Raw genomic sequence first — 22,129 nt, forward strand, 5'->3', positions numbered from 1 at the left:
ATATTAATATTTGAAAATAGTAAATAATTTATTTATCATACAAAAAATAAACATACATCTCTGTAGGAGAGAGAGAGAGAGAGAGAGAATTACTATTTTTATTGTTATGTGATATCATTTAATCTTATTGAACTTACTAATACTATATTAATCAATATTAGTATTTGAAAATTAGTAAATCATTTTTGTACCATAAAAATTTATTTAGTCATGAAAATAACATCAAAATACACTTATTAGTGATTATTTTCGCCAGAAAAATCCCGCAAATAGGCGAATCTCCCGCAAATAATGGGTAGACATGGCCCAGAGAGAAATCCGAGAATCAGTGAGTCCACGAATCCGGAGAACACGAATTCGGGGGGTCCACTGTATATTATATATATATTATATATAAAAGAACGTGAGTGCATGCACATGTTCATTTATATATCTACATCTGATACAGTATACTAAACAAAAGAAAGGATAAATATATGTACATCCATAAGTGTAAAGCAAAGTAAAGGGAAAGACCTTTTAGGTTGGTACTCACTCTTAGTTGTTCTTATGATATGAAGCAAAGCATTCAGCACAAAACTTTCAACATAAAGTAAATAAGGTAACAACAATTTGCAACTAATTCATTGATATGCGATGCATTTACACAACTTACAGCTTGTATTATCTCCATTTTCTCTATGTTACGTTTTTATCCAACATTGGCAAGTAATAATTACAAAAAATAAGAGCAATGATGAGGATTATCACTCGATACTAAAATGCCAACCATGATATCTCTACTTTCATTCTAAAAAAAATTAGCTTTTGCTATGAATTCACTTATACAATATACATATTCCTCCATTACTGGTAATTCCATTTCTCACTTAAAACTTATACTATCATGTATTGTGTCTTTACCCCATATTAACCTGTAATAATTACAAAAATAGCAAAAAAGATAATACTTATCGAGAGCCTGTCACGGAACACTCAAAACCAATGCCGAGACTGAAGTTTTTCCGGGAATTCCTACTTTTTTCCACATCATAAACCTTTTAACCAATCAAGTAACAGGATTATGATGATGACATTGTGATGTAATAACATTTAGCCAATGACACTAAAGTATTCATACATCATCAGATAGTAAGGTACTGGCGTAGGAAACCTTTCTCTGAAAGTATTGGCGAGCTGTTCAAATTGGGCCACTAAAGTGGATCAGCGTCGGGAGTAAGAAAGCCAGAAAAGTGGCTCTTTGTCTTTTGAGGGTTAACAGTCCAAATGATTGCCAGTATGGATTTGACTCCGTTAAGTATTGTTGAGTTTTGTGCATGAATCATGACGCCACAGATTTGAGTTCCCTTAGTTGTACTAGGGTAAAATACCGAATGGCTGGCCTCTACCATAGTGCAACCACCTTCCCGGAAAAGTACTGTAACACATCCTGTAACCCTTTGCTTTCCTCTCGAAGTAAGTTTTTTTCTCCCAAGTCACAAATTAAGGCCATAACTTCCGATTTTCAGGGAGGTGGTCACGCTATGGTAGAGGCCGGCCATTTGGTATCTTACCGTATAGTATGCAATTGATAGCTCTGATAAAAGATACTATATTAAGTTATGTATCATTATGAAGATCTTGGATCATTCTGTCTGTTCATCTTTTTTTTTATTTTGATCATCCTAAATACACAAGCATCTTGCTTTTTTTTTTTAAATTGTTGGCCCATTCTGATATTTTGGTATTAATTCATAGCCCTGCATGTTAGATGTTCATATCATTGCTAGATTAGCCCTACATATAAAAATCTTATATTTTGAGGCAGTGACAGGGCTTAGACCTACATGTCATTTTATTATATTTTGAGGCAATAACAGGGCATAGGCCTACTTGTCAATTACATATATTTTGAGGCAATAACAGGGTATAAGCTACACGTCATTGTTTTGAGCCAATGATAGGGCATAGGCCTACATGTCAGTTTCTTATATTTTGAGGCAATGACAGGGCATAGGCCTACACATAAAATTCTTATATTTTGAGACAATGATAGGACATAGAACTATACATGCCAATTTCTTATATTTTGAGGCAATGGCAGAGCATAGGTCTGTATGTCAGTGTCTTATATTTTGAGGCAATGATAGGGCATAGGCCTACACATAAAATTCTAATATTTTGAGGCAATGACAGGGCATAGGCCTACACATAAAATTCTTATATTTTGAGGCAATGACAGGGCATAGACCTACACATAAGTCTTAAATTTTGAGGCAATGACATGGCATAGACCTATACACTTCAATTTCTTATATTTTGAGACAATGACAGAGCATAGGTCTGCATGTCAGTTTCTTATATTTTGAGGCAATAACAAGGCATAGGCCTACACATAAAATTCTTATATTTTGAGGCTATAACAGAGCATAGACCTATGCACATAAATTTCTTATATTTTGAGGCAATGACAGGACATAGGCCTACACATCAAATTCTTATATTTGAGGCAATGACAGAGCATGAGCCTACACATTGATTTTTTATTGCAAATAGTTTTCTACTTGCATCTGCTGGAAATAGAGTAACTTTTGATTAATATAGTAGCTCTGACCCCACAATATGTAATGTACATATGCATACAGTGAAATTTACATGTAGAATCATGCGCATACTATACACATAATATACATGTGTACTTGCATCGATGGGCATAATAAATGTAATGCCAATTATACCACAGAGAATAAAAGTAAAATTTGTGGGCCTGTAGCCAATGGCACACATAGACCAACCATAGGTTTGTCTCAGCCTTAGAGAAAACTATCAAACTGCTCTCAATTAATTATATTGAAAATATATATTTACAAAACGGATAACAAAGTATATAACTGTGATGAGTGAATTTAAGGGTGCTATAGCATTTCTATAAAAATGAAGGCTATGGTAGGAAGGTATCATATTGTACTTAACGAAATAAGAAAAAAATAATTGAAATCTGAAAAAGTTATATGAGATGATCCAAACCAGCCTGTGAATAGCCCATGAATCACTTGATTTTGGGGTCATTGTAGTAGATTACCCTGTTGGCTCTCTCTCTGGCCCTGACAGACTTCAAACTGTCAAGAAAACGTCCTTGAAATCGGCATCTCATAAGTGAGAGCCATCACTGCAGTAGGGGCCAGGCTTCATTCCTTCTGGTAGGAATGGAGCAAAAGGGGAGCAGAGCAGTGGGTTGTGAATGTGCTGAACGATGGTTATTCAGTACCTTTCAGGAAGAGGCCTGTCCTTGTCCAACATTCCTGTCATCTTGACAGCTTACTCCGTTGGCTTGGAAAGACATTCAGCCTTTGCAAAAGAAGTTGCTGCTCTCATTAGCAAGGGAGCTATAGAGACAATCAGAACATCAGATTGAAAGGCTTCTACAATTGTCTCTTTGTAGTGCCGAAGACATCGGGAAGGTGGAGACCCGTACTAGATGTGAGTGCTTTGTATGTCTATGTAGAAAAAACCAAGTTTTGCATGGAGACTACGAAGTCTGTCCTTGCATTGATCGGTCAAGGAGACTGGATGGTCTCACTAGGCATGCAAGGTGCATACTTTCACGCTCCCACCAAACAGATTCAAGGAACTATTTCAGGTTTGTGCATCAAGAATAAGTTTTTCAGTTTAAAGCACTATATTTCAGGCTATCGACTGCCCCACAGGCGTTTACTTGAGTACTTGCTTCCCTAGCAGGTTGGCTTCATCTATCGGAAGTCAAGATCTCACTATACCTGCGACTAGCTACTTCGCTCCCAGACCAAGGAGACTTGCTTGTAGGACTTACAAAACTTATGACTAACTCAGGAACTAGGTTTGTTACTGAACCTACACAAGTCACAAGAGAATCCCTCTCAGAATATTTTTTTTTGGGAGGAGAATTATCTGCAAAAGATAGATCAGTTTCTTTCACTTCGCTTTTGCTCCGCCATACAGTGGATGAGCCTCCTAGGCACTCTAGCCTTGGCATAATTTGTGAGATTCATAATTTCATAATGCTTCATATGACTCACTGCAATTTTACCTGAAGGCCTGCCATGATTGGAAAGTGCACCAAAATCTTCAGGTCTTTCTGATAAACTTGGAGACGAAGGAGGACTTGCATTTGTGGAGATCAAAAGGAAGATTGATGGAAGGGAAGTCACTACTCCTGATGAACCCAGACCTAGACTTCTTTTCCGATGTGTCTCAGTTAGGTTGGGGAATTGTTTTGACAAATCAGGAGGTATCAGGAAAATGGTCAAAGAAATAGAAGGAACACCACATCAACCTGAAGGAATTAAAGGCAGTTTTCCTCGGACTTCAACACTTTGCAACGCAAGTATGCAATTGGACAGTAAGAGTCCATGCGGACAACACCACTGCACTTGCATACATTGTTTCAAAGGGGGACTCACTCGTTTTCCGTCTGCGAGGTAGCGAGGGAACAGCTGTGTTGGGCAGACCAGCATTAGATGATATCAATCACCCGCTTCATTCATGGGAAAAGCAATGTTTCGGCAGACAAACAAGTTGTTGGGAACAGGTCCTTCCGACAGAGTGGACCTTAGACAGCCGAGTCTGCAACGAGCTTTGGAAACTATTGGGAAGACACACCATTCATGACATCGAGGAATCATCTGCCTCTTTACTGCTTTGACTCTCCCAATCCATCAGCATGGGCAACGGATGTGGATGTTTACGCATTTCCACCATTTGGGAAGTTAAGGGAGGTTCTGAGGAATTCCATTCTCATTAGAATGCGAGATTGACACTTTTTGCCCCTTTCTAGCCGCAGAAGGAGTGGTTCCCTGACATCTTGGACCTGTTGGCAGACTTCCCAAGATGACTACCTACAATTCCAAGTCTGCTCAGACAGCCCCATTTCAGGAGATTCCACCAAAGCCTATCTACTCTGGGCCTAACAGGGCTTTTACTGTCAACAAGCTCATCTGAGAGAGAAGGTTTTTGAGAGGTGCAGTGGAAGCAATTGCCAAATGTAGGAGAAAATCATCAAACAGAGTTTACCAAGCTAAGTGGAGAGTGTTTAGACTTTGGTGCAGAAGATCCAGCATCTCTTCTTCTCAAACCACTATTCCTTAGATAGTGGATTTCCTTTTGTATTTATGATCATCAAGGGGATTGTCAATGTCAACTGTAAAAGGACAGTACAGAGTGATGCTCAGCACTGTATAAGACATAGAGGCTTGGATATTTGTAATAATCAAGACCTCTCTGATCTTGTTAAGTCTTTGAATATTTCAAAATCGAAGAAGGAAACCTTTTGCATGGAGTTTGGATGTAGTCCTGAAATGGTTGGCGAGCACACACTTCGAACCACTTCAATTTACTTTGCTCGAGGACCTAATGAGGAAGACTACCGTATTTTCCTAATAGCTCTGGCAACAGTGAAAAGAATAAGCGAGCTTCATGTTTTCAATAAATGAGTAGGATTTTATGGAGGAAATGCAGTTTATTTTCTTTTGCTGAACTTTTTAGTGAAAAGCAAGAATCCTTCACAACCTTGGCCTCATTCTTTCACTATTAGAAATTTGTCTGATTTGGTGTGGCCGGAGGAGGAATAGAGGGCAAGTGTGCCCAGTGAGAGCCCTCAGGTACTATTTACATTGAATGGACAAGATTAGAGGAGATTGTAATAATCTGTGGTGTTCGGTAAAAAACCCTTCCAGACCCATATCTAAGAGCACGATCTCTTTCTTAAGGGATGTTATTTTAGGGGCTCATACCCAGATAGCTGAAGATTTGTCAACCCTGAAGGTTAAGGCACATGATGTTAGGGCAGTTGCGAACTCAGTAGCATTCAGACATAATCTTTCCCTCTCCTCAATATATCAAATAACTTACTATACTGGAAGTGTAAATTGGTGTTTGCCATTCACTATTTACAGGATGTGGAGATCATTTATGAAAAGTATAGTACCATAGCTGGCCTTAGGCAGTATCATCCTTCAGCAGCCTCTCTCAACAGTTGAGGAAACAACAAGCATTGATTCAATGCCAGCCATAGTTTTATTTTTTGTTAGTTTTATGTTTTAAGTCACTATGTACTCCATGATTCCCACCTCCTGCAATGTGGAATCAGTTAAGTAATTACTAGGTAAGTTACATATATAAAGATGAAATATTTATGATAAAATAAAATTTTATATATACTTACCCAGTAATTACGGATGGAGTCTGCCCTTCTCCCCCTATATGGACTTGTAGCATAAAAAAATTGAGTGGTTGGCTGAGTAAGGCAGTCCCCAGGTTACGACAGGTTCGGCTTACAACGTTCCGAGGTTAAGACGCTTTTAAATTATATTCATCAGAAATTATTTCCAGGGTTATGACGCATGTTCCAGGTTTACGATGCCTACAACACTGATCTGGCAGAGGAAATATGACACCAAAAATGCAAAATAATAAATATTTTAAGTTTTTTTTTATGAAAAATGCAATAAGAATGCAGTTTACATAGTTTTCAATGCACCCAAAGCATTAAAAGTAAGGTTTTCTTAGGATTTTTGACGACGTTCCGGCTTACGATGATTTTTGGCTTACGACGCATCTAAAGAACATAACCCCCATCGTAACCTGGGGACTGCTTGTAGTTCCTCTCTCTCTGAGTTGTTCCTCACGCTTACCCCAAAAGTGGGCGGACCTTGTCACCTGCTTAAATACAAAAGAATAGCTACCGCTGATTTCAAAATTCTAACTGCCATGGAGTAGAAACTCTTAAATTACTGGGTAAGTATATATAAAATTTTATTTTATCATGTAATTTTTCTCAGAATATAAGTACTACTGTAAAAGAATCTTTTTCTCTTCCATCTTGAGAAATAACACTGCTATCAAGAGTATCAGACTGTTAAAATCTGTTACTAGATTTGAATACAGTACGTATATGAGTAGGCTACATACATCTGTCATCTGTGTTTGGAGAATCTACAGGTGGGGTCTATTAAGCTCCCCCTCTGTGGTGTGAGACCACTGAGAGGTAGTTCCTGAAGAACTGACTTTACTGGATGTTGACAAGTAAATAGTGCTAAGAGATTCAGCGAATGATAATTCTTATGAATTCATGAAATGCTGTTATCCTTGCAGTATTTTTTTTGCTGAATGGAAATAGTTGGGGTATAAATGCACTTTTCATTTGCTGCCTTTAGCAATGGTAGAGTTGGTATGCCAGCACTAGAAGGAAGAGCAGTCAGCATACCACCAAACAAAGCAGGAGCAGAAGAGGCAATGGAACTACGAGATTACTAGGTGCACCACTCTGCTTACCAACAATGGACACTAAATGATCAATCTTTTAGAATAGCACTTTCATATAAGTGACTTACCAAGCAATTACATAGCTGAAGCTTCCTACTACGGCAGTCGAAAATTCAAATTTTGGCAGTGGCCTGGTACTGCTGAGCAGATGACCAGCAATTTTTCTGCCGTCTCCTGATCAAGATTGGTAGTTCTTGCAGCGCAGCAGTCCGCTTCACTCTTGTATTTTTGCAGTTATTTGGTGTAGTACGTATTCTTTTGGTGGTTGTTTTGCTTGCTAGTTAATCAATTTGTTTAGGTTAACTTTAGATTACCTGTGTATGTCAGACTCTAGCTCGTTAGGTAACTAGAATGGCTAAGACTAGTTATGATACGCACTCTGTGCATGAAGTGCAGAGGACAGGAATGCAATAGGGAGGTAACTCGTAATGAATGTCAGGATTGGGATGAGTAGATGTGGAAGACCTTTATATTTCATTCTGAGAAAATGGACATATGATTATCCTTTAGAGCTTTCATTGAGAAATCTACAAGTGCCAGTGCCACTGAAGTGCCTAGTGTCAGTGTTGTGCCTGAGGAGGTGGTTGTCTGTCCCACCAGTACTCTTAGATGAAGGTCATTGTCCCACTCCCCTGCACTGGGGAGGAGACATACCGGAGGTCCAAGGGAGACTAGTGGGGTTTACCCATTTGCAGTTGCCCTCTCTGTCAAATGTATTGCACAACAGGTTTCAACTGAACGCCACTGGAAAGGCGTCGCAGTGAGTGATGTTCTACTATCTTCAGACTCGGAGGTGTTGTCTCCAGAAAAGAAACATCATCGTAGATGTCTTGTCCTCTCATCCCCTGAAGAGGCACACTTCCTTTTCGGACTGTTCTCCTCCACCTGCGAAAAAGCATATGGAGCCCGTTCGGATTCTGCAACTATTCTGCAGTTATGCACTCGAACTTTCTGCAACACTCTCAGATCATTCATCATGGGATAGTCTGGATCCCTGGGGTGACAGACCTGTGTTGGAACCTAGGCGCTTGGAACATTGCAAGCAACATTGAGCTTTTGACACTCAATACTCGCCCAGATGTTCGTCGACAGGTGTATTGACTTGTTTGCCTCTGCCTGCATGCACAATCCTTCCTGTCAGTCGATCAGCACCTAAGATGAGTTGCTCGATACTAGTAGTAGAGCCTTTGGCATCATCTACGCCTGCTTGAAACAAAGACTTCAGAACAGGAAACTACTTTGTTGGCATCTTTTTGTCAACAGTTACAAGATTTATTGAGTTTTCTGAAGAAAGCTCCTGCCTCTTAGGGAGAGGACAATACCTTGTCGCCTGTTTCGTCAGAAGAGGAGGAACCAGACCAGGATGCAGGACCCTCTTCAGCATATTCCAACCTCCTCAGATACTTCCTAGCCAACTATTCCGACATTTTTGAGCCCGCTCCCTCATTTTCGCCTGCAGTGACTTCCTTGATGAATGAGAAGACTAACAAGAGCAGTTTGCCAAAGTTAGTTTTGTCCTCTTCATCCAAGAAGGTTTTGAAAGAAGTTGACGTGTGGTTGGCTACCAAAAGAGAGTTGGGTAAGGTGACTCGCTTATCCACTGTTGAAACTTCTGAAGAAGTAGTATCGATTTTGCGCCACCGGAGAAGCTTCTTCCTTGGGATTTTCTGCCTCCTCCCAAGGGGACTTCTCTGGGTTGGTAGATGCAATGAGATGTTTGGCTTTTGCTTTGGCAAAAGCAATGTTTTCATCTCTAGACTTTGACCATTTGATCAGGAACATGTTCAAGATCCTGGAAATCTTCTTTTTGGACTGGATGACAGGCGCACTCGCCAGAGAGGTTGAAGACTTCCATTCGTTAGAGGAGGAATTTTCTTCAGACCAGTTAAGTGTCTTGTCCTGTGCGGACAAGGCAGTAAGAGATGGTTCGGGGGAATTTTGGTGCTCCTTTATCTGTAAGGGAGTGACATTGACTCAAAAGTCGGTGCTAATTTTTTCCCCTTTGAATAAGTCACACCTGTTTCCACAATAGACTGTTAAGCCGGTATTATCGGATCTCCAAAAGAAACCAACCCATGATCTCTTGGCTCAGCCCACTAGGCGCCTGAAGGAGTCTTCGTCTGAAGGAGCGAAATCATCTCTGCTGCAACAGCAACACTTTCAGGGAGGTAAAGGAAAGACACAAACAAGACCATGGTCTAATTTATGTCCCCCCAGCAAAGACAGTTAAAACGTCCACCTTTAAACCTGCCAATAAGGGATCCATCAGTCCTTTGTGCACCCATAGGAGCGAGACTCCATCCCTTCTGGGAAGAGTGGTGTCAAAGATGAGCAGACCCATGGGTAATGCAAATACTTCAGGAAAGATATTCTATTCCTTTCCACAAGGATCCACCGCTGTCCAAATTACCCATCGCATTGACAGCGTACTCGGAGGGATCAGAGAGGATTTTAGCTTTGGTGAAGGAAGTGGAGATTCAGAAACAAGCGGTAGAGGAGGTGATGGACATAAATACATAAGGATTCTACAAGAGGCTTTTTGTAGTTCCCAATTTGTTTCAATCACTGACATGGTATTTGATTTGCACTAGGATGGAGTATTAAAGGCAGTTAGCATAATCGAAGAAAAAAAGTAGAAGCTGCAGTAACGTACATATCTAACTTGGATCAGCCATTACCTGTAGAGATGGAAAAGTTGTGGGCCCTCTCAGGGAACAAGGCTGCAATCCAACAAGTTCATTCGGTGGATCAAGGAAAACGTTACTGACAAATGTCTTCCTGGGTGGATCGATAAAGCTGAGCAACTACTTACATGCTGGTACCTCAGTGGCGTGGTTGGTTTGGTCTTGGCCTGCCACCTCAGTGGCATGGTTGGTTTGGTCTTGGCCTGCCACCTCATTGGCCGCAAGTTCGATTCTCGGGCATTCCACTGAGGGGTCAGAGATGTGTACTATTTCTGGTGATAGAAGTTCACTCTTGACATGGTTCGGAAATCATGTAAAGCCGTTGGTCCCGTTGCTGAATAACCACTGGGTTCCATGCAATGTAAAAACACCATACAAACAAACAAACAAACAAACTACTTACATTCTCTCATGAGAAAGCAGACGATTGTATAGTGTGTTACATTAACCATGCTGTCAAAGTTGGGAGATTTAATAGCATTGTCATTGCCTCTCCAGACACTTATGTATTTGTGTCTGTAATACACCACTATAGTAAATTGAGAAACTTTTGACTTGGAGGAACTCTGGTTCATATCTGGCCACAGTCAGTCTACAAGTGTAGTCCCACTCACGACTTGGTTAGTACCAGTAACTCGGATCTCGTAGATATATTGCCTGGAATCCATGCATTCACTGGGTGCGACACTACTAGCAAAGTAGGTACGAAAACAAAAGCTTTCATTGAAGAGAGGAGAATGGTGCTTACAATCTCTCGTGCAATTTTGGAAAAGAAGAAGTTAATGATGAGATCATTTCATACAGAACATCATCAGTTTGATATAGAGCGATTTCCTCCTACATCTGCCTGTATCAAGCAGCATATTCTAAGGGGCTACCTGCAGTGCTACATATGCTTCATTCTTCATTCACTGAAGATATTCAACTGAATCCTTTTGACTATGGATACATTTCTGGTGATAGAAGTTCACTCTCGATGTGGTTCGGAAGTCACGTAAAGCCGTTGGTCCCATTGCTGAACAACCACTGGTTCCATGCAATGTAAAAACACCATAAAAAACTATGGATACATGCTTGCTGATAAAGAACATTTGTCACCAGTAATCATGGCAGAAGCACTCCTTCCAGGTGAGTTCCAAGTGTCTGACCAAAGGTTTGCACCTGTTGACAGTGAAATTGCATGTTGCAAATGTGAACCTGTTCATTATGCAAAAATCTGCTGAATCCAGAACAACCATGAAGGAACTGAGATCATAATAACACCAGCAATTGCCCTGTATGCACATCAAACGGTAGTTCTATTTGAACTACTATTAGTGAATACGAGTTACATGATATTTTTGTGGAAATGCTTTATTTTAATGTTTAGTCAAACATGATCAGATCAGTAGGAATACGAAGAATAAGATTTCCAATTTTTCTTTAGAAACCCATTTTAGCCCTTCAATTCTAAAATAATATCATAAAATTTCTTACAAAGTGAGCATTTGGGAAAACTCTCTCTATCGCAAGAGTATATATAATATTCTAAGGGGTCCACAATAATAAAAAAAATGTTAGGAGTCCGTGGATAATTATTAAAACTTTACAGAAAGCTTTCGAACCCTTCCCTGGGTTAATCTTCAGTCCAAATGAACTATAATGAATAGGTACACCAGGTACTGAGGTGAATTTAAAAAGCAAACAAGAGTCGTTGAAGATTGTTGACACCAGTCGTTAGCTCTTTGAAGGACCAGGTGATGAAGAAAGAGGGCAGTTAATTCCAACTAGTAGATTTCCTCTCCCCTATCAATCCTTCTGGCTGCAATTCTGTTGGATCTCCGCAATGGTTTTTGCAACAACCATTGCGGAGATCCAACAGAATTGCAGCCAGAAGGATTGATAGGGGAGAGGAAATCACCTAGTTGGAATTAACTGCCCTCTTTCTTCATCACCTGGGCCATAAACAAGCTAACGACTGATGCCAACAATCTTCAATGACTCTTGTTTGTTTTTTAAATTCACCTCAGTACCAGGTGTACCTAATTGTTAATTTAGACTGAAGATGAACCCAGGGAAAGGGTTCGAAAGCTTTTTGTAAAGTTTTAAAAATTATACATGGACTCATAAATTTTTTTTATTATTGTGGACCCCTTAGAATAAAGTGAGCATTACTGTACTGGTAGAACTCTATTTCTATAATATCATAAGCCAGGACTCAAAATAGCCGCCATTTGTAATTTAGTATGTGTCAAAAACCTTAAAGTTTTCCTTGTAGATTCGTTTTAAGCCATAAATTCTCTTAGTATTTTATTCAGCATCAAATTTCCTTTCAAACAAAATATAACATGCCTATGATGATAGAACTATACGTACAACTGCGCTAATTAGCACCAGGATCTAAAATGGCCACCATCTTTTAATTCAATATGGTGGACAAACTACCATGAACCCTGACATGCCACCACCTAATAAATGCGCCAGAAACATCGTACTAAAAGTCAAAAGGGGATGGCATACAAGTTCACACAGGACTTAACAAAACCCTTAGAATGTAAGTCAAATGAGTGTTTTATTCTTTTCTAAACAGTGGAGGCCCTGTAGGGGGTAGCGCCATCAGTGCACCTCATGTGGTGCTCTGTAGGCATTACTTAAGGTTCTTTGCAGTTTGTCTTCGGCCCCTACCTGCAACCCCTTTCGATCCATTTACTGTAGCTCCTTTCATATTCTCTTTGTGCCATCTTACTTTCCACCCTCTCTAACAATTGATTCATAGTGCAACTGAGAAGTTTTTCTCCTGTTACACCTTTCAAGCTTATTACTGTCAATTTCCGTTCCAGCGCTGAATGACCTTATATGTCCCAGTGCTTGGCCTTTGACCTGAATTCTTTATACAAGACATAAACACTGGAGGCTGAGGAGCAACATTACAAACACATGCAATGTGTTTATTGGATTTTTCGTATCCACGTTATACCTGATTTATATCAACACTGTCCACCTATTAGTTTTTTCTGTAGCAGCCCACTAACTTTTCTTTGTTAAGGTTTCTCAAGAATTTCTTGTACAATTCCGTACTGCATTCTTAACCATTTGTTGTCGAGTGAGTTCTTTTTCTAAATACTGAATTCATTGTAGTATACCAGACTGAATTCATTGTAGTATACTATCACCGCTTTGTTGTAGATCATTATTCATGCAACGTGGTTATTTCTCACTCTATTAAGTAATTCTTTCTGCGTTTTTACTCATTATAGTGCTAGATTTACTAAAAAAAATGTATGATGGCAGGTTCCCAGCTCAAATTGTCAGAGTCTCCCAAATAAAAACTTCTTGCCAGTACGTTTTCTATGTAGCGGTGTCCCGTAGAGAAGGGCTTGAGCAGATATTCAGCAGTAACTATGGTATGTTACAAATCATGTATTATTTAATACAATTTGGCAGACATCTGACGCCATTCCGTGCACGAATTTCATAAAGGAGCATATCAATGGATCTTGTAGATTATTCTGATGGTAATCAGTTCAAGTTTTCCAAAATATCATCCGAAACTTTCAACCATATCCTTAATTTGCCATCACCTCTCCAATGACTGGGTTAGAAAGACTTAGGTATTAAGCATTCGTTTCATAGCTGTTACCACAACCAAAAAATCCTCCTACCGTATTTACCCCAGTAAATATGTAAACAACAAATCGAGCAGAGGCAATTTGATGTGATGGAAACAGTGATTGCATGAATTATACAAAGGAGCATCTCTTGATCTCTTCCTGTACATGTAGGCTACAAATCTTGTTCTTCAAATCAAACGCCATTGGATAGGAATGATCAGTTTGTGAAGCATGAAAGAGTGCTCGCGTATCAGCTTCACTAGCTGGATCAGCTTCAAATCTTGGTTTGCGTTTTCCCATTCTTACATCACAACAAGAAGCGTCCGCTGTAAAGTGCATGTTTACATGGCACATGTATGAATGCTATTCATGAAGGAGAAATTTCCAGTCTCCGTTTATTGGGAGGTTTTGACAAAAAAGCCCTCCATGCTGACCCAACAGACATTTTGTGGTTACCTATTGAAAAGATGTTGGAGACATAATTAAATGATATAGCTCGTCGTTGCTGTTCCTGAAATTTTGTGTTGTTACTCAACACCTCGTCATCAGATGATGAGTACCATCATGGAATGGAATGGAATAAAGTACTTTATTCCATGCCATTCCATGGAATAAAGTACTTTATTCCATACCATTCCAACACCCATGAGTACAAGGTACTCATCAGGGGGAGAGAAACTCGGTGTTCAACAATGTCATTAACTGACTTTATTGGCTTGGGGAAATAACCACCTGCTGTGAATAATGACAGACTCACATACTATTCTCAGATGCGTGAGTTCTTCAGGAGTCATGGCAGCAGTATCCCCACAGGTTAAAACATCATTTACTTTTCTTTGCTGCTGAGCGATTGACCACTTGTCTATTTCTTGTTACTTTCTAAACGGACTTTTTTCATTGTTTGCAAATGTTTTACCTTGGAGTCTTTTTATTGGACTAAATACTGAGAATGCTTCAGTTGATAAGAGAGCCAACACACTTTAGCCTGTCTTCCCTTTCATTATGAGCTGCAAAAATACTGTGCGGTACTTCTGAAGCTGGTTGTCCTGTATTGAGAGATCGAAGTACTGGCTAACTTCTATTCCAGGGGTTAGCATTCCATTTAGAGCTGTATGAACATCATTGTTAGGTTTGACAGTATTTTAAAAGCATTACATTCGAAACAAGGTTCTATGATTGTTTAACAGCCCTCCTCAACTTGTGTGTGCTTAGGCGAGGTGACGTTTGTCCTTATTGGTTTTTCTTAGGTTTGTCAGGTTTTGGATAGCAGACCGTGTGGTTCTTGACAATACTCTTGTCGAGAACGCAGCAGCAGGAAATCGTCTTTTAGATGGGAAGGTGATGGGCTTAATGATTGGCAAGATCTTCACGTCTTCAGTGTGATTGGAGCAGTTGGAAGTTAACTTTGTTGAGTAACTTTGGCAGGAGAACGTGTTCTGCAGGTGTGTTTGACTTCGTCAGTAGTAACAAGAGGATACGAAGACGGTAAAAGACGGTCTTCACTAATTGGTGAATTCTATGTTGAGGAGGCGTTCCTGTTTTGATAACGAAATTATCTTTTTTATGAATCGACCGATTGTTTTGCATTTATGATTACAACTGTGGTGTTAACTGGCTTTACTTTTAAGTCGCCCATTGATTAAATTAGGTTCTATTATTATTAATTGAAACTTTATTCAATTATTATTGAGGATAGTTAATGTATGTCTCATAAGTTGTATTATCGTCATTATCTATTATTGGTGAGAGCATGTGTATGGCTCTAATGATGAATTGCCCAACTGCTTTTTTATTTAACTGCTTTTTTATGTTTTTTTACGACAGTTAATGCTGTTGTTTATAGCATTTTTATTGTTATACGGGTTTATTCTGCTATCAGATTATTAGATGATAATTACTGAAATGCATTAAAAGCATTTAGAATTGCAATTAAAGTAATAATTTATTCCTTTGTGTTTGGGAGTTTACTTTGCTGTTGAGTATGCTTTCCTTTTGAGGTTCAAATGAGAATGTTTATGGTAATGTTCATTTGTCTTTGTGCTATCCAAAACCTGTACTCATTGTAAAGGTTTTTAATTTATTGCAATAAACTAGGTTTAAGGTACCTTGGTAATTTCTTTTACTCCCTCCTCCTTAGTTTGTTGCAGTCCATCAGTCAGTCACATTCTAGTGATTCATAATGAACCTGATCGTCACGTGGAAAAGTGACCATAACAATTGGCAATAACTTGCAAGTTTTTTCATCGTTGATGGTCCCAACTCTGGATGCCGATAGATATTCTTCTTGGAGTGACTTATCTGTTGAAGTTCTAACGTAAGACGTTAAACAACTGGTCTACTAAAGATGCTAATGGCTACCATTGATAAATTTTCAGTAAATCCAACCCACCCTCCACGACGCCTGTTATGTGACTGTTTGTTCGATGTCATTTCAATCGCCTGATCTGGTGGAAGTTGATTGTAAGTCTTGTCACTGAAGGGAAAAGGAATACAATGCAAAAATTCATCGAAGTGGCTACCAGATCAGAGACAATAGTAGTGTTGAAAGATTATCTCCACATCTGTGATATAAGAGCCAGAATTTAGCCATGTCCGATCCAGATGTCAATATCAATTAAATCACTAAAATATGAGTTAAAGTAAATTAAGTCTTCATACTGTTCAGAATGGTAATATGCATCAGGTTGCCATTGGTCATGGGATTATTTGCAATGTAGTCTTTAAAGAGAATATGCAATAAAGCTTTAGTAATCAGCTTATGTAAACGCATTCCCCTATTATAATGCTTACCAAACAATGTGCTTTGTAGTACACTTTGATGCCACAAGTACTCCTGCTATAGTCAGTCCCACTACCAGACTATCGTTTTCTTAGTGCGTTCAGGTAGGAGAGCTCTGTGTGAAATCCACTAAGTAAATAAATTACTGGAGACCATCTGTCATTATCTGAAATATGAGTTCTGCAACAAACTTCGTTATCTTGGTCCGAAACTAACTGAACCAAGGGGCATTTGTTTCATCACTGCAACTCCCTGGCAAGAATCCATCATCTCTATTGCAACCTCTTTGCTTGGGGGTTGTACATAGCACATTACACTGTCATATTTATTTTCTGACAAATTCATAGGACAAATAATGTTTTTTTTTTTTTTTGCAGCAATTGACATGTTTTATGAAAATATTAATGCGGATGAGAAAAAAATTAAGAAAAAGGCTTAATTCCGTTTGGGTCGTTTAGATGCTTATTTTTTATTAGTGCGTCCAAACGGCCGGATTATAAGAGACTCCCAAGCTAAAATTCATCAGAATTATGTCCTAAATGAAATAACAAAAAAAAAAAAAAAAAAAAAAAAAAAAAACTCACATTGCACACGGACTCGTACATACTGACTAGACAAAAGGTATCATTTTGAATTGTATCTTGCCATCTGACCCTTAGTATTCATCTTAAATCTATTATTCTCATAATGGCAAAATCATTCGGCCATATTTTCATCTTTCTGCCGTGATCTATGTCCGAATAGCAATACAGATCATACTTGACACGTGTATGGTGTTACTTTCATCAGTAAATTCATCTGTTTGATTTACAAACCTTATTCACCTTACCCGATGTATGGCTTGTTCTTTCAAGTCTTTCACTGAATTCCAACTCAAGAGAACAGGCACTGGATATTTCTGTGAAGACAGATTTGAGAGACTCGACCTCATTAATTCTTTCTCAATCTAATGTTTTCTCTTTGGGCCTACTTTGTGTTCATTAATTCACTTTTCCGTAGATCTATCCTGAAGCCAATTTCTCCAGATATTTCATAAATTCTGTAAAATAACTTAACTTTGGTGGTGTTTTGCTAATTAGAATAGTAAGGGTAAGTTTCTATCATTATTCCTATTTACTTTCTTCTCCAGAGCGCCTCAGTGGAGTGGTCGGTATGGTGTTGGCGTACCACTTCGGTGGCCGCGAGTTCGATTCTCGGGTATTCCACTGAGGCGTGAGAGATGTGTATTTCTGGTGATAGAAGTTCACTCTCGACGTGGTTCGGAAGTCACGTAAAGCCGTTGGTCCCGTTGCTGAATAACCACTGGTTTCATGCAACGTCAAAACACCATACAAACAAACAAACAAACTTTCTCCTCCAACTTCAGCAAATCAGTTCGTTGGTAGAGAACATATAGACTGATCTCTCTAGTCTTCACGTGTTGGTCAGGAAACGAAGGGAATAACCCTTTTGTCCGCACGGTTACTTCCAGCATCACAGATCAACCACAATTATCGCCATTATCGTCCATATCACTAGGAAACAACCTAGCACCTGTCGATACTTACGGGGGTCAGTGAATGTCTTTGTAGTTCATTCATTTGACAAACATAAAAATGACTGGTTGTTATTCTAATGGTACTCGGGACTCTGCAGCGCCATCTCCAAATGTCAAGGGGCTCGTGCTTGTGAACAACAGTGCTCTAACACATTCAGACATTTTCGCCACAATCACTAATGCCATAAAAGACTAGCATGAAAAAAAACAAAGGTGAGAATAAAGCAGATACAGCGCGAAATATAGTCGAGATGCATCTCCCAAGTCTGAATAGTACAAGACAGCATCACGAGACTGCTGTTTTGTTTGTTTCCAAGCAAGGAAGCGGTAAGTCACAGGCCTCTGCTTAGTACTATCCATTTTCAGCGGGCACCTGTGATGCCACACTCAAGTTTCTGTGGTATAACCCATATTTTTAATTTGTATTGTGTTTATTGAAAAAATATATAAAAATAGTTCTTGAATGTTTCATTACAATTTATGAGGTTAGATTGTCATTGTAAACATGTCGGGGTTATCCTCTTAGATTTTCAGCTGTGCCTCGGCCTTTGCCATGGTCTTCTGTAGTCTTGGTTTTGAGTCCCCTTACTTAGGGGTCTGCTTAGGTACACTTGTATTATGTTTTGTATTTGTTAGTTTTTTTAAAATTTATTTTAAAGTTAGATGTGTAGGGCTAGTATTTTTTCATTATTATTAAACGAACTTTGACCTTGGATAACTTGCATAACTTCGAACATAAAGCTTTGAAGTTTGAAATGAGGTAGGAACACATTTGTATGTGACCGCAATGCTTTTTACTATGTATTACGACATTTTTAAATTTGTTGTTATACCTTCAGTCGATGTTTAGTACTCTTGGATTAGGAGATTTACATCGTGGCAGTATTGTATTATGCGAAATGTGAAAAAACAAAAAGTTCTGTTTAGTTTTTGTTTTCTGTCTTTGATATGCGAGTCATGAGAATTGCTCTACTATTTTCTTAATTTTATGTAGGTTTAGTGTAAAGTTGCATAAACTTTTATCACTTTTAATTTTATTTCTTTTTCTTTTCAGGTAAATGACGGTTTGTAATCCACCCTTCATATTTACCGCTTTCTCTTTGGTCCGTTCCTGTCCTCTTCGTATGTAAGTAGAAACAAGCCAAGCTCTTTTTATTTTTATGTCGCGTGTCCTTTGTAGTGTGTGTTTTCCATATCTTCTCCACTCCATATGCAATTGCGTATTAGCTAGCGATGTTAACAGTGGCGGCTCGTGGCTATCATTCATAGGGGTGCTGTTTATTACTTAATTTGTTTTTAATTCCTTGATATTAACCGCATAAAGTCTCTCTCTCTCTCTCTCATCTCGTCTCTCGGTCGTCTCTCTCTCTCTCTCTCTCTCTCTCTCTCTCTCTCTGTGGGGAAGGCAGTAGACCGCCACCAAAAGCTACTATTTTGAATTTTACTCATTGACATTAAGGTAGTTATAATTTTTTTTTTCATTTGCTACAACTCGCCACTGATTTGATTATTCTGCATTAAATATCATTAGTATCGTTACTAATTTGATCACTATCACTAATAGTACTTGAAGGCAGTGCGATCCACATATTGTTTTAATACATTTGTTTTTTTTTTATTTACAAAAACAAAAGAATGGTAATAATTTTTTAAGGATTATTGATCTATACGTAATTTCGCATATTCATGTATATATTCATAATTTTGTGCATAGATAAGAAATCTATCTATAGGGGGTGCTGCAGTTCCACAGTGCCTACTGACGAGCCGCCACTGGGTGTTAATATGTCAAAGGCTCAAATTCAGCTTTTTTGTTTTTTTTTTTCTTTTAATTGTGATCAAGATTTGTTTTTTTAATTGTGATCAAGAAATTGTTATGATATGAATTGGATTTCATTATTTCTTCCATTCATCTATAGATCGTGGCCAAAATGATCTTCCATAATGCACAGAGTTCAGCTTACACTGGAGCGAATTACTGTAAAAGTTGCAGCATGTCAATGTCACAGCAAATTTATGACGGTTGTCAAGGAAATTTCCACCATTTTTCTCTGTGGAGGTAAAGTAGATGGTCATGATAGCGATGATGAGCGCCTCAGTGGCGTGATTGGTATGGTCTTGGCCTGCCACCTCGGTGGCCGCGAGTTCGATTCTCGGGCATTCCACTGAGGGGTTAGAGATGTGTATTTCTGGTGAGAGAAGTTCACTCTCGACGTGGATTGGAAGTCACGTAAAGCCGTTGGTCCCGTTGCTGAATAACTACTGGTTCCATGCAACGTAAAAACACCATACAAACAAATGATAGCGAGGATGATTATAATTATTTACACTACTGCTGGTGTTGATGTGTTCAATATTGCTTATTTTCAAGGGTGAACTACAAGTTAGACACTGGTGCGGAAGAAGGCTTTTTGATGAGGGTTCCTCTCCATGTAAGACCCCCGTGCGCGCACTCAGGCACTCGAGAACGCAACCATATAGTCTCTGAGAAGTGTGGCATGTGGTAGGCGTGATTGTTTACCGTCGTTGTTGAGCTTGAACGCATCCGAATGCTCTTTTCAGAGAAAGGTGGCGCGTCGTTAAATATATGCATCCAACCCCTTTTGAAAAAAATAAAGAATTAAAAAAAAGTGAGGGGCTGGGTGGGTAACGGGGGGAGGCCGGCGGGAATGTGGCGCTGGAGAAACCTTGGTTTGCGTTGTGGCTCGATGAAAGATTTTGACAGACAGGCGGCGAGGGGGGAACGATGGAAGGGTGAAGGGGCGAAGTGAAGGAATCGTCGGGGACGGGGTTGGTGGGCGAGGGGAAGGGGTATGGCTAAGGAGAGGGGCTGGACAGCGTAATATGATTAGTGATCTATTGTGCCCACCTGATCCGATTTTGTATGCACACATTTGAACGGCTTTGAATCCGCATTTGAATATTAGGGGCTCATATAAGGTCTATGGGATACTTGTGGCTTGCGCGTGTGGAAAAGAGAGAGAGAGAGAGAGAGAGAGAGAGAGAGAGTGAGTAAAAATCTCAGTAAAGCTGGTTGTAAAAGACATGGCTTTTGTACATGGAACCTATAAGTTTGAAGATTTTTACCTTCAGAAAAACATTCACACGCACAAGGAAGAGAGTTCGCTATTTCCTCTCTACGAACAAAAAGAAACATTAGCTAGAAGAGTACTTATAAATCATCAGCGTTCATATATATTATGTATAATAATAAAGTTAGATATTATAAGATCGGAGCCTCACTTTTACAGAAATCGAAATTCTTGCGATATGGCCAACTTTCTCAAAGATGCGGAACCAGTGCCACTTTTTGGGAGAATATCTTCTCTTTTCCTCCACTTGTAACCTCAAACCCAATCGGCTTTCCATCGTGGAGAGGCTTCGCATTCCCGTCCCCTTTCTCCCAAGTGCTTATTGAATCATTATGCATTCAGGTCTCTTTTGTGTGTGTTTTGATCCGTGTGAATTAAGTCACAGGAAACGACCGAATGATTGTGGGCTCATGTCAGTCTGCCTAAGTGACGAGTTTATTATTTGGTCGCGCCCTCTTTTGTGCTCTGAATGCCAGGCTCTCATTTCAGCACTACTCGTCCCTAGAGAGAGAGAGAGAGAGAGAGAGAGAGAGAGAGAGAGAGAAAGAGAGAGAGAGAGTTAAGCTAAATATACCTTTGTTTTACCAGACCACTGAGCTGATGAACAGCTCTTCTAGGGCTGGCCCGAAGGATGAGGTATTTTTACGTGGCTAGGAACCAATTGGTCACCTAGTAACGGGACCTACAGCTTATTGTGGGATCCGAACCACATTATATCGAGAAATGAATTTTTATCACCAGAAATACCTCTGATTCCACGTTGGCCTCCGACGAAGAGAGAGAGAGAGAGAGAGAGAGAGAACAAAAAATTGCGGGTTCATTTTAATACTGTCTTCCCACCAACCCTAGTCCTAAATAGTATCAATAAAGCGTCTATGGCGGTTAGTTCCTGGATGTTGGGGGACGGAACGAAACGATTGACAGGATAGTCGGGGCAGCCTTGCTTCCTTTGGCCCGGGGATCCAGCTGCTCATTTTGTTGGGAGGCGTCATTTGCATATTACGGGTAAATGATTGGATAAGCGTCATTGGGGAGAGGGAGAGAGAGACAGAAAAAAAACATTGAATCAAATGGTTTTTTAATGTGTTTTAAGTATTGCGTTGATGGGTCTCGCATTAGATTTTATTGCAGCATCTTTGATGAGACATGGGGCATTGCATGTAACTAGC

This window comes from Macrobrachium nipponense, chromosome 26 (assembly GCF_015104395.2).
Source record: "Macrobrachium nipponense isolate FS-2020 chromosome 26, ASM1510439v2, whole genome shotgun sequence".
Classification (NCBI taxonomy): Eukaryota; Metazoa; Arthropoda; class Malacostraca; order Decapoda; family Palaemonidae; genus Macrobrachium; species Macrobrachium nipponense.